Genomic DNA, 12026 nt, shown 5'->3' on the forward strand with positions numbered 1-12026 from the left:
TGGGGCCTGTTCCTCCAAGGTAGCTATTCTGATCTCAGAAACTCACCCAAGAGAGAGTGGCGGATCCCTGCCGGGTCTCTGGCTTAATCTAAATATTTTTTCAATTATTTGTAATACATTTATATATTTCTCACTGAAACATTCTGAAACAATACACACACCATTTAAAAATTACGTTTTCAAACTCTGTTTTGTTTTGAAACTCTGTTTAAATTATTGCATGCAAGCAAGAGTTCAACAATAAATCATATCCATAGATCAAAAACATCATTAAGTATTTTATATCATAAAAACTTCCAAAGTATTTTATTCTGCTTTATTAATGCTTTTATAAATGGTAGAGGTTTATTTTAGCATGCACTTCATAATAATTTTCCCATTCAAAGGAATAAAAAGACAATTTAATAACAGCTTGAGGTTTAATTACTGCTTTTTAGGAATGATTTACTGAAATTAATTGGAAGCACCATTTATTTATCCCAGGAAGAGACAATTAATACTTTGTATTTTTTCTGGCTTTGAGTTAAAGCTATTTCAAGTCAATAGAAATTTTTAAATTAAATTGGGTAAGAAATTATGTTTGTGATTGAAGTTGGCCTATGTAGAATATATTTATATATATATTTTAATAGAGCAAACCTATTAAATTATCCCACCTTGCCACTTAATGTGATTCTTAAAATGCCAGATGTATATTAAGTGAAAAAGACTGAATTCAGAAAGACAGCTTCTGCCAGTGAAAAAGGTAGACCTGGAAATGGTATAATAATTATCAAAATATGAGATATACAGGAGCAATGGAGGTAAGGAGGATAGATTTCATCAAAATATTTAGTATTTGTCCATAGAAGGATCATAATTTGTCAGCTAACATATATATATATATATATAATTGTTTCCATTCAGAACCTGATAACTTTAACGGTCATATTATTAAGGAATAAGTTTACAAGAGTTAAAATTTATTACTGTTCGATGCAAAAACATATAAAATATGATCAATATATGTAGCCTTATACTTACTTGGAATAATGAAGACTTTGAAAATTTCCAGTGTAACAGAATATTCTGTCCTATCTATTATATACTTTTTGTTTCTGAGTATGAACCTTTGTCATTTGGTAGTTATTTTTCTCTTTCTCTAAAACTTTCCATTTTGAAAATCTCATAAAAATTGTAAAAGGTAAAAGTTCTGTCTTACATTTTAATTTGGCTTAAATTAAATATTCATCTTTATTATCTAATAATAGATGTTAATCATATTATTTGATATATCTTTTATTTGTGATAATGTTAAACTGTAAGCATGTATCTCAATGGGTTTACTAGTTGATGAATGGGTAGTTTAAATTTTCTGGTGGTAACAAAGTTATTTTAAGCAGAGTAGTTTTTAATGAATATATGTAGTCAAAAATTAATTGAACATTTGCTTTAAAACATTTGCAAATAAATAATTTTATATGCCAGATAGTCTTACCTACTTTTGAAGTCAAAATAAAATGTAACTTAAGCCAGGTCATTCAATGCAATCCTAAGGAGTAGTAGAGTTTCTCTTTTTGTGTCTTTTTCTCTCCCTGAAGACATATAAATATGTCTGTTGTGTCTTCATGCACACACATATGCACATGTAAATATATGTACTCCTTTGGTGCATCTTCACTCTACTTAGTTATTTTTCCTACTCTATTCAGACATTTAGTGTTTTTTCTGTATTTTTAGCAGCTATCTCTTGTATAAACAATTAGTCTCTATCTGAGCTACTTATTCTAATGATTATTCCCTTTGTTATGCTATCATTTTTAATGCCCAAAACTGTAAGTTTTTTGTTTCAAAAACATAGCTATATGAATGCCTCAAAGTGTGTCTCCCATCTTCCTACATTAATTTTAGTTTTAGGAATGTATTTATTGCTGAGCTGAACAGAGAAAGAAATTTAAAATATATCTTGATACATATATGCAAGTTTCCAAATATCATTTATTAAGACTTCCAATTTTGGCCTACTGTTTATTTTTGTTACTCAAATATTTAGAGTTATGAGTTTCTGTCCTCATCTATTAGTCACTAAGTTGTTTATTCAATACTATGTCAGTTTAGTTACAATTACTTTGATGTCATAAGTATAAAGCTACAAATTTTAATGAAAATATTTAATTTGAAAAAAGCCTGATAACTATTTAAATCTTGTTTTACCGTTCTTGCCTTCTAGTATACTTTGTATTAAATAAAAACAATATATTTCCTAGTTATAGTATAGCAAATGAAAAACTAAACATTTCAATCTTCTACAGTGATATACATCTTTCCTAAGAGAGCAGTAGCTGCTATATTGAAGTCAAAATTATAATGATCTGGAAAACATGTACAAATTTCACTCACAGGAGCACATATATTATGTATATTTCAAAGTGCTTTTTAATGTTTTGACAACAACCCTTACTTAATTTTCTCCTCATATTAAGACTATATCTGTAAATTTTAGAGGAAAGGTGATATTAATACATAATATTCCTTAAAAATGTAGAATATCAGTAGAACTATCCTTATCTCATTGAATGGCAAAGAAAGTGATGAACAATGTATGTGTTGTTTTTTTTAATTTAAATGAAGTTTTAATGATTCTTTACAGTACATAAATTTTAGTGTTAGTCTGTGACTTCATCGTGATAAAAGCCAGTTGTTCATGTTATAGAATCTTTAATTTAACTATTTTTTGCTTAAACAAGACCAGGAGAAAAAATGTTGCCAATGCACACAATATGATGTAATAGGGAAGCAATTCAGAGCCTCACGAAGAGTCAAATAACTTTAAGCAACTGAGGAATGCTGAGAGCCAGAGAAATAGTCTTCCATGGAAAACAGTGTCTGAGATGATTGTTCAATTCAAATGATAAAGCTGGAGGTCATACACATACTGGTAATATCACATGGATTAAGCAGGTTTCATATATATATATGGATATATGAATATGCACACATATATTAATATATGTGAAACATATGTATGTGTATATACTAAACATATGTGAAACAGTTGAAAATACAAGGTCATAAATTTGAGATAAAGCAATGGGGATTAAATGGTAGGGGTTGAAGGAAAGAAAGGAAATTGGGAATACATAATTATATCATAATTTCAAATAATAAAACTATGCTTTTTAAAGTTAAGCTGTCTTTGAAAGGTCTTAATAGATTAGATAACGGGAAGAGAAACTTTTGTCTTAAGTAGAAATTCTTCTTCCATCAGTGTAACCTACATATTTTCAATTAAATTTAATTTTTTTACTGATTCACTTTACTCTTCTCTCACTGCTCCCATCCCGGTCACCCCCTCCCACAATGCTTCTCCCATGTTCGCTTTGCTTCTCCTCTGAGCAGATAGGGGACCCTTTGTGTATACTCGCAACCTGGCACTTCAAGTCTCTACAACACTGGTGCTTCCTCTCTCACTGAGGACAGACGAGGGAGCCCAGCTAGAAGAACGTACCTCACACAGAGGCAACGGCCTTCAGCATAGCCCCCATTCCAGTTCAGGACCCACAGGAAGCCCAAGTTGCACATCTGCTACATATGAGCAGGGAGGCCTGGGTCCACCTGTGTATCTTCTTTGGTTAGTGCTTCAGAACCTCAAGGGTCCAGGTTAGTTGACTCTGTTGGTCTTCTGTGGAGTTCCTATCCACTTTGGCCCTCAATCCTTCCTCCCATTCTTCCATAAGAGTTCCCAAACTCTATCCACTGCTTGCCTGTGTGTGTTGGTATCTGTCTGAGTCAGCTGCTTGGTGGAGCTTCTCAGATGATTCATATTCCTGTCTGCAAGCATAACAGTGTATGCTTAATTAGGGATTGTTGCTTGCCCATGGGATGGATCTCAAGTTGGGCTGGCTATTGTTTGGTTGTTCCCTCAATCTCTGCTCCATCTCCTGTGCCTGGATTTCTTGTAAATAGGGTAAAATTTAGGTTGAAAGCTTTGCAGGATGTTGGTGAGTCTATTGCTGTATTGGGGTTCCTGTAGGAGTTGCCTTCAGGTTCCACATCCTCAATGTAGCTAGTCACAGCCAATGTAACCTCATTTGATTCTTAGGTGGCTCCCTTTTCCCAGAGCTCTGTATGGTCCTGGAGAGGTCTTCTACTTCCTCATCCCCATCAGTTGCAGATTTCCATTCATATTCATGGGCATCTAGCCATCTCCCCTTGTCCTTCCCCACACCTGATCCTGAATTCCCTATTCTGTTCCTCATCACCCCTCCCTCACAGTTTCCTTCCCCCATCTGCCTCTTAAGACTATTTGATTCTCTTTTCTAAGTGAGATTCAAGATTCTGTGCTTGGTCTTTCCTCTTTATTTTTTCCCTATAGAGTGTAATATGGCACCTGTATTTTATGGCTAATATCCACTTATAAATGACAACCTACCATGCATGCCCTTTTGGGACTGGGTTACTTCACTCAGGATGAAATTCTCAAGTTCCATCCATTTGCCTGCAAAAATCATTATGTCTTTTTGATAGCTGAACAATATTCCACTGTGTAGATGGACCACATTTTCTAATGTGCATTCTCCAGTTGTCAGAAATCTAGGTTGTTTCCAGTTTCCTGCTACTACAAATAAAGTTGCCATGAACGTAGTGTCTTTCTGGGAAGTTGGAGCATCTTTTTGGTGTATGTGCAGGAACTCTATAGCTGAGTCTTGAGGTAGGATGATTCCCAGTTTTCTGAGAAATTGCCAAATTGTTTCCCAAAGCAGTTGTATAAGTCTGCACTCCAACCAGCAATGACAAAGTGTTCCCCTTGTTCCACATCCTGCCAACATGTGCTATCTCTTGAGTTTCTAATCTTAGCCACTCTGATGAGTGGAAGGTGGAACCCAGAGTTGTTTGGATTTGCCTTCCCTGATGACTAAGGACTTTGAACTTTAACTGATTCTCCACCATCCCAGTTTCCTTTGTTGAGAATTTTCTGTTTAGTTCTGTATCCCACTTATAAGCTACACTTTTAATGACCAATTATGAAACAAAAACTGGGAATGAAGTCATTCATATGCTCTCCAGTCACTTGGCCTTAATCAGTTTATAAAAAAAAAACAGATTTATTAATTATCTAAGAATATACATTTTGTACTAAACAATAATAAAATAATAAATCTTAAACCTTAAGAGTTAACAGAATCATAACACTCCTTGCACACACACACACAAAAGACAATATGCTGTTACCACACATAATAGTCTACTTCTCTTTTAAAAAAATAACATGCAGGCCTGATTGATTTTTCTTCTACAAAAATAACTTCAAAATTTGTATGTGGCCTACTTTGCATTGTTATTTGCTGGGAAGAAGTTCAAAAGTGTCAGAACACTGATGGAAATTAGTATTCTGAAAAATGGTGAATTGACATTAATAATACTCACCATCTTTGTCCACCTACATGTGTCTTCCTTGTGGCATCTGTACTCTCCCAGCATTCGGAGACATAGATGTAATCTCAATTTAATGTATAAAATATTTCTCTCTTGGTCAATGTATCTAAAGCAAATGTAACTCTTATACATGAGAAAAAGATTGGTATATTACATTTTTATATCCCTCAAAATAGTAGGTGAGTATAATTGATTGAAATATTCTATTTACTGGATTTGATAAATTTTGTTGATACAGGCAGGAGTTTTTCTGACTTGTTGACCATTTATCTTTTATTTTCATCTGGCATCTGTTTCTTTGCTTAATTCATTGTGCCTGTATAGTTTTATTAGCTTTATTCAATACTGAACATGTAGAAAACTATATTTCTAAATGAGTATCTAAACAAGATTTTTTATTTTCATGAATAAATTTTTATTTATCTTTATGTGCATGAATGCTTTTCTATGAAATCTGCATATCAAGATATGACTTTGGCCATGATAGTGAGTGTTATGGTTGTAACCAACTGCTTTGATTAGAGGCTTAACAAAACGTGTTTGTGCTACAGATCTGGTAAAATTGGTTGTTAATATTTATACAACAAACTAGAATGTATACTTGATGTTTCACTATGATGAAAATGGCTTAATTTTCTCAACTTTTATGACAGACATGCATTTTTGGAACAATGTTTTGAAAGAAACATTGAAGATCCATCTATAAAGTTTTTTCTTAAATCTAGAACTTTGACAGATATGAAATTGGTGATAGAAAATGCAAAGCTATCACATTTTATGAAAGAAATTTCAAAAAAGTTTCTAAAAGTAAAATAAAAATAGAATTACCCTTTATTCCTGATAAAAGACTTACTTTAATATAAAAACAAAATCCAAAAAGATATAAAGAAACTTCTTCCCTTTTTTATTCTTCTGTTCAGTGACCTAAACACTGAGCTCCTCTGTTTATGTGTAACTCCCTTCTCATTTGCTAATAGCATGATACTTTTCTGATATTGTGAATATACTGACCTGATTTTAAATGCAACCTAAGTACCATTTTGCTTTATTTGACCACTGTAAGACAGCTAATTTAAAAATACATATTTGAGTTCTCCATGGAACAAGATATATATCAACTAATTCTTTGGTAGCTAATACCAATCTGGTATTATGTCACGGGGCTGTAAAGAAACAAGTACATAAAGTGCATAAACTGTATACGGGAGAAGTATATAACATCTGTCTCCTCAAGTGCAGTTTATTTCAACTGACCATACTCCCAAAGGTATTTCATATCAAGCACTCAAATGTTGACTACAAAGAAGTCATTTAGTGTCCAAAAGCCATTGTTTCTGGAGAACGGCTCACTTGAACTGTCACAACACTAATTCTTTTCTATATTGGAATCCTTAACACTGTAAGAAATTCAATAGGGGAGAACAGGTCTGGCTTATAAGTCAGCTATTGAATATTATTCAAACAGTATAAGACTACATGTCTGAGAAACAGCTTACTTCTCCCATGTCCATCATTATGGATATATTTGGATATAGTGCATCATTATGGATAGTGCAGATATATTTAATGGCTCTTGTAAATCCACAGTTAAAATATTGCTGAGGTGAAAACTCTATAAGAAATTTCCATTGAGAGTGTTTGTTCTCTCATGTCTGTCTGTGTGTCTGTCATCATCTATCAAGTTTTTCTTGATATTAGCTGGAACATGGCTGTTTATTTACACACTGATGTGTGCCCAAATAATTATTGTGGTAGGCTTGCTGGTTAAGGGCCAACATGGAAGAATTCTAAGTGGTCACATAATTCAATATACTCAAAGGTATACTATTTACTAACAGTTTTACAGGTAATATGACATGAGATTTAAGATTATTTATTATACTGACAGAATTAATATATAGTAATTAAGTTTTGTAAATTCAAGTATAAGATTTAATTACTGCATCTGGTTTTTAAATTCTTGATATATTTAATTCATGATAACTACTATAAATATGATAGTAGTACTGATGATTGTATTGTTAATCTTGTGATATATTCTAGTGTTTTAAAATAATACCAATGTAAATAATCTTTTGAATATAATAGAAGGTCTGGCATACATCCAACTGTATATTTAGGACATTTCTTTTTAATAATGTTACCAATGATCCTTCTCTTTCATTGTAATAAATAAAATGATAGAAAAGTTATAGCAAAATATGTCACTTTGTATTTTGTTATATCATCTTTATATTCAGGGTTTTTATCACAAATGAAATACCCCAAAATTAATTATTCTTGTGTATTTTTATTCCATAAATGAAAATTCAAGCATGCTTATTAGGTAGGGCAAATTTACGGATATGAAAATTGCTGTTGATGGACTAAAATTTCATTTTATCTGTATCCATTATCTCCATGTAAATAGAAAGCTACCCTTAGTTTTAAATTAGTGTAAAAGTTTCAAGCACTCTTTACCATTAAAATCTTAAAATGTCTTTCTTTAAGCAATGATGTTACTTATCATAATGACACTTGACTGTAATTTTTCTTGATTTATCTTTCTTATACTTTACTTCCATTAATAACTTCCACATGATTCATTCCCACTAGAAAAGAAAAAGTTATAATATGAAATGTTTTGTATTTGGGGACAATTTACTTTTCATTTCCCACAGTAATTCCCTAAAACATACATTTTTTAAATTATTTTTAAACAAGACTGAACTTTGTCAATAGAGAATTTAAGACTCTATATGAAAGAACCCAAAATGATCTAGAGACTTCAAGTTCCCTCTTCTCAGGACAAGGAAAGATTGAAATAAACCAGCATCTGTCTCCACTGCTATAACTGGAACAAGCCCCTGGATAAATTTTCTCTGTTTTTTTTTTTTTTTTGCAAAGATTTTACTTCTTTTGCTTCTCATGAGGTTTTGAAGTTCAGTTAGTTCCATGCCTATTTTGACAGTGTAGAAGTCACAACTGTAAAATGATGCCAGATTGTTCCTGTATTTTTGGTGTAGCAAAAGATATAGAGATGATTTGAAGAAACCCGGGTAGGATTTGGACTTTAAGTGAATATTGACCTGTCTCAATTCCACCATCACTTTTCAGATATCTTATATAAAAAAGTATGCATTAAAATACACCTAAACTTATTGGAAAGTAAGTAAAGAAAGACAAAAAAATGTTATAATTGAAAATTTTAAAACCTGAGTTCAAATAAAACAAAAAAGATAATTCTAATAAATCCTTTGAATGTCTAATAAGTTTAGAATAGTTCTTGAAATTTAATATACTAAGATTAACCTGAAACAGAGATGAATGTTAGAATTTAGTATATAGATAAAGTAGTTATATTCTATATCCAAGAAAATATGAAAAACATTTTGTGCAAACTACTTTTTTTCTATTTTTGAGATTATAATTTAATTCAGTTTTCCTTTCCTATTCTTCTCTCCAAATCATTCCACATACCCCTAGTCTATCTCCATCAAATTCATGTCCTCTGTTTAAAAACTAATTATCATTGCATGTATATATGCATATCAAATATATTTCCAAATATAGCTATTCAATTCATAAAACACTAGTTGAATGTATGATTTTAGGGATGGTCACTTAGCATTGGAAAACCAATTGCTGTGCTTGTTCCTGGAGAGGCCATCTGTATATGGTTCTTTGTATAGGTCTGGGGCCTTGTATATGGCTCTTTGTATAGGTCTGGGGCCTTGTATATGGTTCTTTGTATAGGTCTGGGGCCTTGTGGGCTTTTTTCCAACCAGTTGACATGTTTACTGATGTCATCCTTGTTCAACTCACACAAAAGCAGTCATATTGGTGGGGTTTTGTGCAAAATAATTTTACCTTATCATTTTATGTTGAAATATCAAAATATAGATGATAACGGTTAGGATATTTCAGCATGTGGAAAAAATTTTTGAAAATAAGAAAACTTCTGAGTGTATGAAATGACATTCCTACACATAACAAAATTAAATCAAATTGGAATCATATAAAGATTATTATGTCTGTTTTCCCCAAAATATTATTTATTAGATAGATTATAGTCTCAAAATGGTAGATTATCTAATGATTTGCTGCCTTTTCCAAAATAGACATTTACTAGAATACTAACTATAAAAAAAAGCACCATTTGCTACTTTCTCTTTCTTATGTGTCATTTTTTAAATACAAGATTAATTAATATTAGCATTCTTAGCTCAAAATAACTTATATGGTTTGTTGTACTTTCTATTTCTCTTTTTACCAATTGTTTAATATTTTCTCTACTATATACATAGCATCGATCAATAAATCAAGTACTTAAAAACAGTAAGTCCTCACTAAGAACACTAACGAACCCCTTTGGGTATTAGTCAATCATTTTAACTATAATGGTGATTGCTCCTTCTTAAACCTATTAGAAATCTTAAAAAGATGTGATCAGAAAGGTTTATTAGAACATCCTCTTTCAAGTTTCAGTGAATTAAAAGTAAGCTAGCTACTCATAAAATGGAATTTTCAAGTGGATTTTTATCATCTCATATTTCTTTTTTATTTTTCGTTTATTTTTATTTTCATATTTATTTTAAACTCCAGATTTTATTCTCCTCCAGATCCACTCCCATTTCCCCATCTCATACCTCCTTCCCATGACCCTGTCTCTATGAGGATGTCCTCACCTACCACCCCACAAGACCTCTAAATGCCCTGGGGCCTCCAGTCTCTTTAGGGTTAGGTTAAACTTCTTTGACTAAACCTAGACTCTGCAGTCTTCTGCTGTATGTCTGTTGGGGGCCTCATATCAGCTGGTCTATGCTGCCTGGCTGGTTTTCCAGTATCTGAGAGATTTGGCAGACAGGTTAATTGAGACTGATGCTCCTCCTACAGGGTCACCTTCCTCCTCAGTTTCTTCCAGCATTTCCCTAATTCAACCACAGGGGTCAGCAGCTTCTGTCCATTGATTGGGTGCAAATATCTGCATCTGACTCTTTCAGCTGCTTGTTGGGTCTGTGATAGGTCTCTTTTGTGAGTGCTCCATAGCCTCAGTAATACTGCCAGGTCTTGGGGCCTACCCTTGACCTGGATCCCACTTTGGGCCTGTCCCTGGACCTTCTTTTCCTCAGCCTCCTCTCCATTTCTATCCCAGCAGTTCTTTTAGACAGGGAAAATTATGGGTCAGTGATTTGACTGTGGGATGGCAACACCATCCCTCACTTGATGCCCTGTATTTCTGCTGGAAGTGGGCTCTATAAGTTCCTTCTCCCCAATGTAGGGCATTCCATCTAAGGTCTCTCTCCTTGAGTCCTGAGAGTTTCTCACCTCCTAGGTCTCTGGTACATTTGGGAGGGTCCCACCAACCTCCTAACTCTGGAGGTTGCATGTTTCCATTCTTTTTCACCCTCCTCGACCCCTCTCTCCCCCCTGTGCTTACTTACCCTCCGCCCCGGTGGCTCTAAGGCATCCTCACTTGGGTCTTTCAGCTTGTTGACTTTTTTGAGTTCTGTGGGCTCTATATTCGGCACTTTTTTTTTTTGCTAATATCCACTTATTAGTGTGTATTACATGCATGTCCTTTTGGGCCCTGAGTTACCACACTCAGGACAATATTTTCTAGTTCCATCCATTTGCCTGCAAAACTCAGGACATCCTCTTTCTTAATAGAAAAGTAGTATTCCATTGTGTAAACGAACCACATTTTTCTGTATCCATTCTTTTGTAGTCAGATATCTGGCTTGTTTCCAGTTTCTGGCTATCACAAACAAGGCTACTATGAACATCTTGGGTATATTCCCAAGAATGATATTGCTGGATCTTCAGGTAGATCTATTTCCAATTTTCTGAGGAACCTCCAGATTGATTTCCAGAGTGGTTGTACAGTTTGCAATCCCACCAGTAATGGAGAAGTATTCCTCTTTCTTCACATCCTTGCCAATATATGCTGTCACCAGAGGTTTTGATCTTAGCTATTCTTCTTGGTGTAAGGTGGAAGCTCAGGGTTGTTTTGGTTTGTATTTCCCTGATCACTAAGACCTTTGAACATTTGTTTAGGTGTTTCCCAACTATTCGAGATTCCTCTGTTGTAAATTCTCAGATTAGTTCTATACCCTATTTTTTGATTGGGTTGTTTGTTTTTTTGGTTGTAAGCTTCTTGAATTCTTTATATATTTTGGATATTAGCCTCCTATCACATGTGCGGTTAATGAAGATATCTTTCCAATCTGTATGTCACTTCTTTGTCTTATTGGTTATGTCTTTTACCTTACAGAGCTTTCCAGTTTCGTGAGGTACCATTTATCAGTGCTTTATCTTAGAGTGTGAGCCATTGGAGTTCTATTTAAGAAATTTCCCCCTGTGCCAATGAGTCCAAGGCTCTTTATCACTTTGTCTTCTATTAGATTCAGTGTGTCAGATTTTATGATGAGATCTTTGATCCTCTTGGACTTGAGCTTTGTGCAAGGTGACATATATGGGTCCATTTTCATTTTTCTACATATTGACAGCCAGTTAGACCAGCACAATTTATGAAGATGCTTTCTTTTTCCATTGTATATGTCTGGCTTCTTTGTCAAAGATCAAGTGCCCATAAGTGTGTGGTTTTATCTCTAGGTCTTCATTTCTATTCC

Source organism: Mastomys coucha, unplaced genomic scaffold (genome assembly GCF_008632895.1).
Source record: "Mastomys coucha isolate ucsf_1 unplaced genomic scaffold, UCSF_Mcou_1 pScaffold3, whole genome shotgun sequence".
NCBI lineage: Eukaryota > Metazoa > Chordata > Mammalia > Rodentia > Muridae > Mastomys > Mastomys coucha.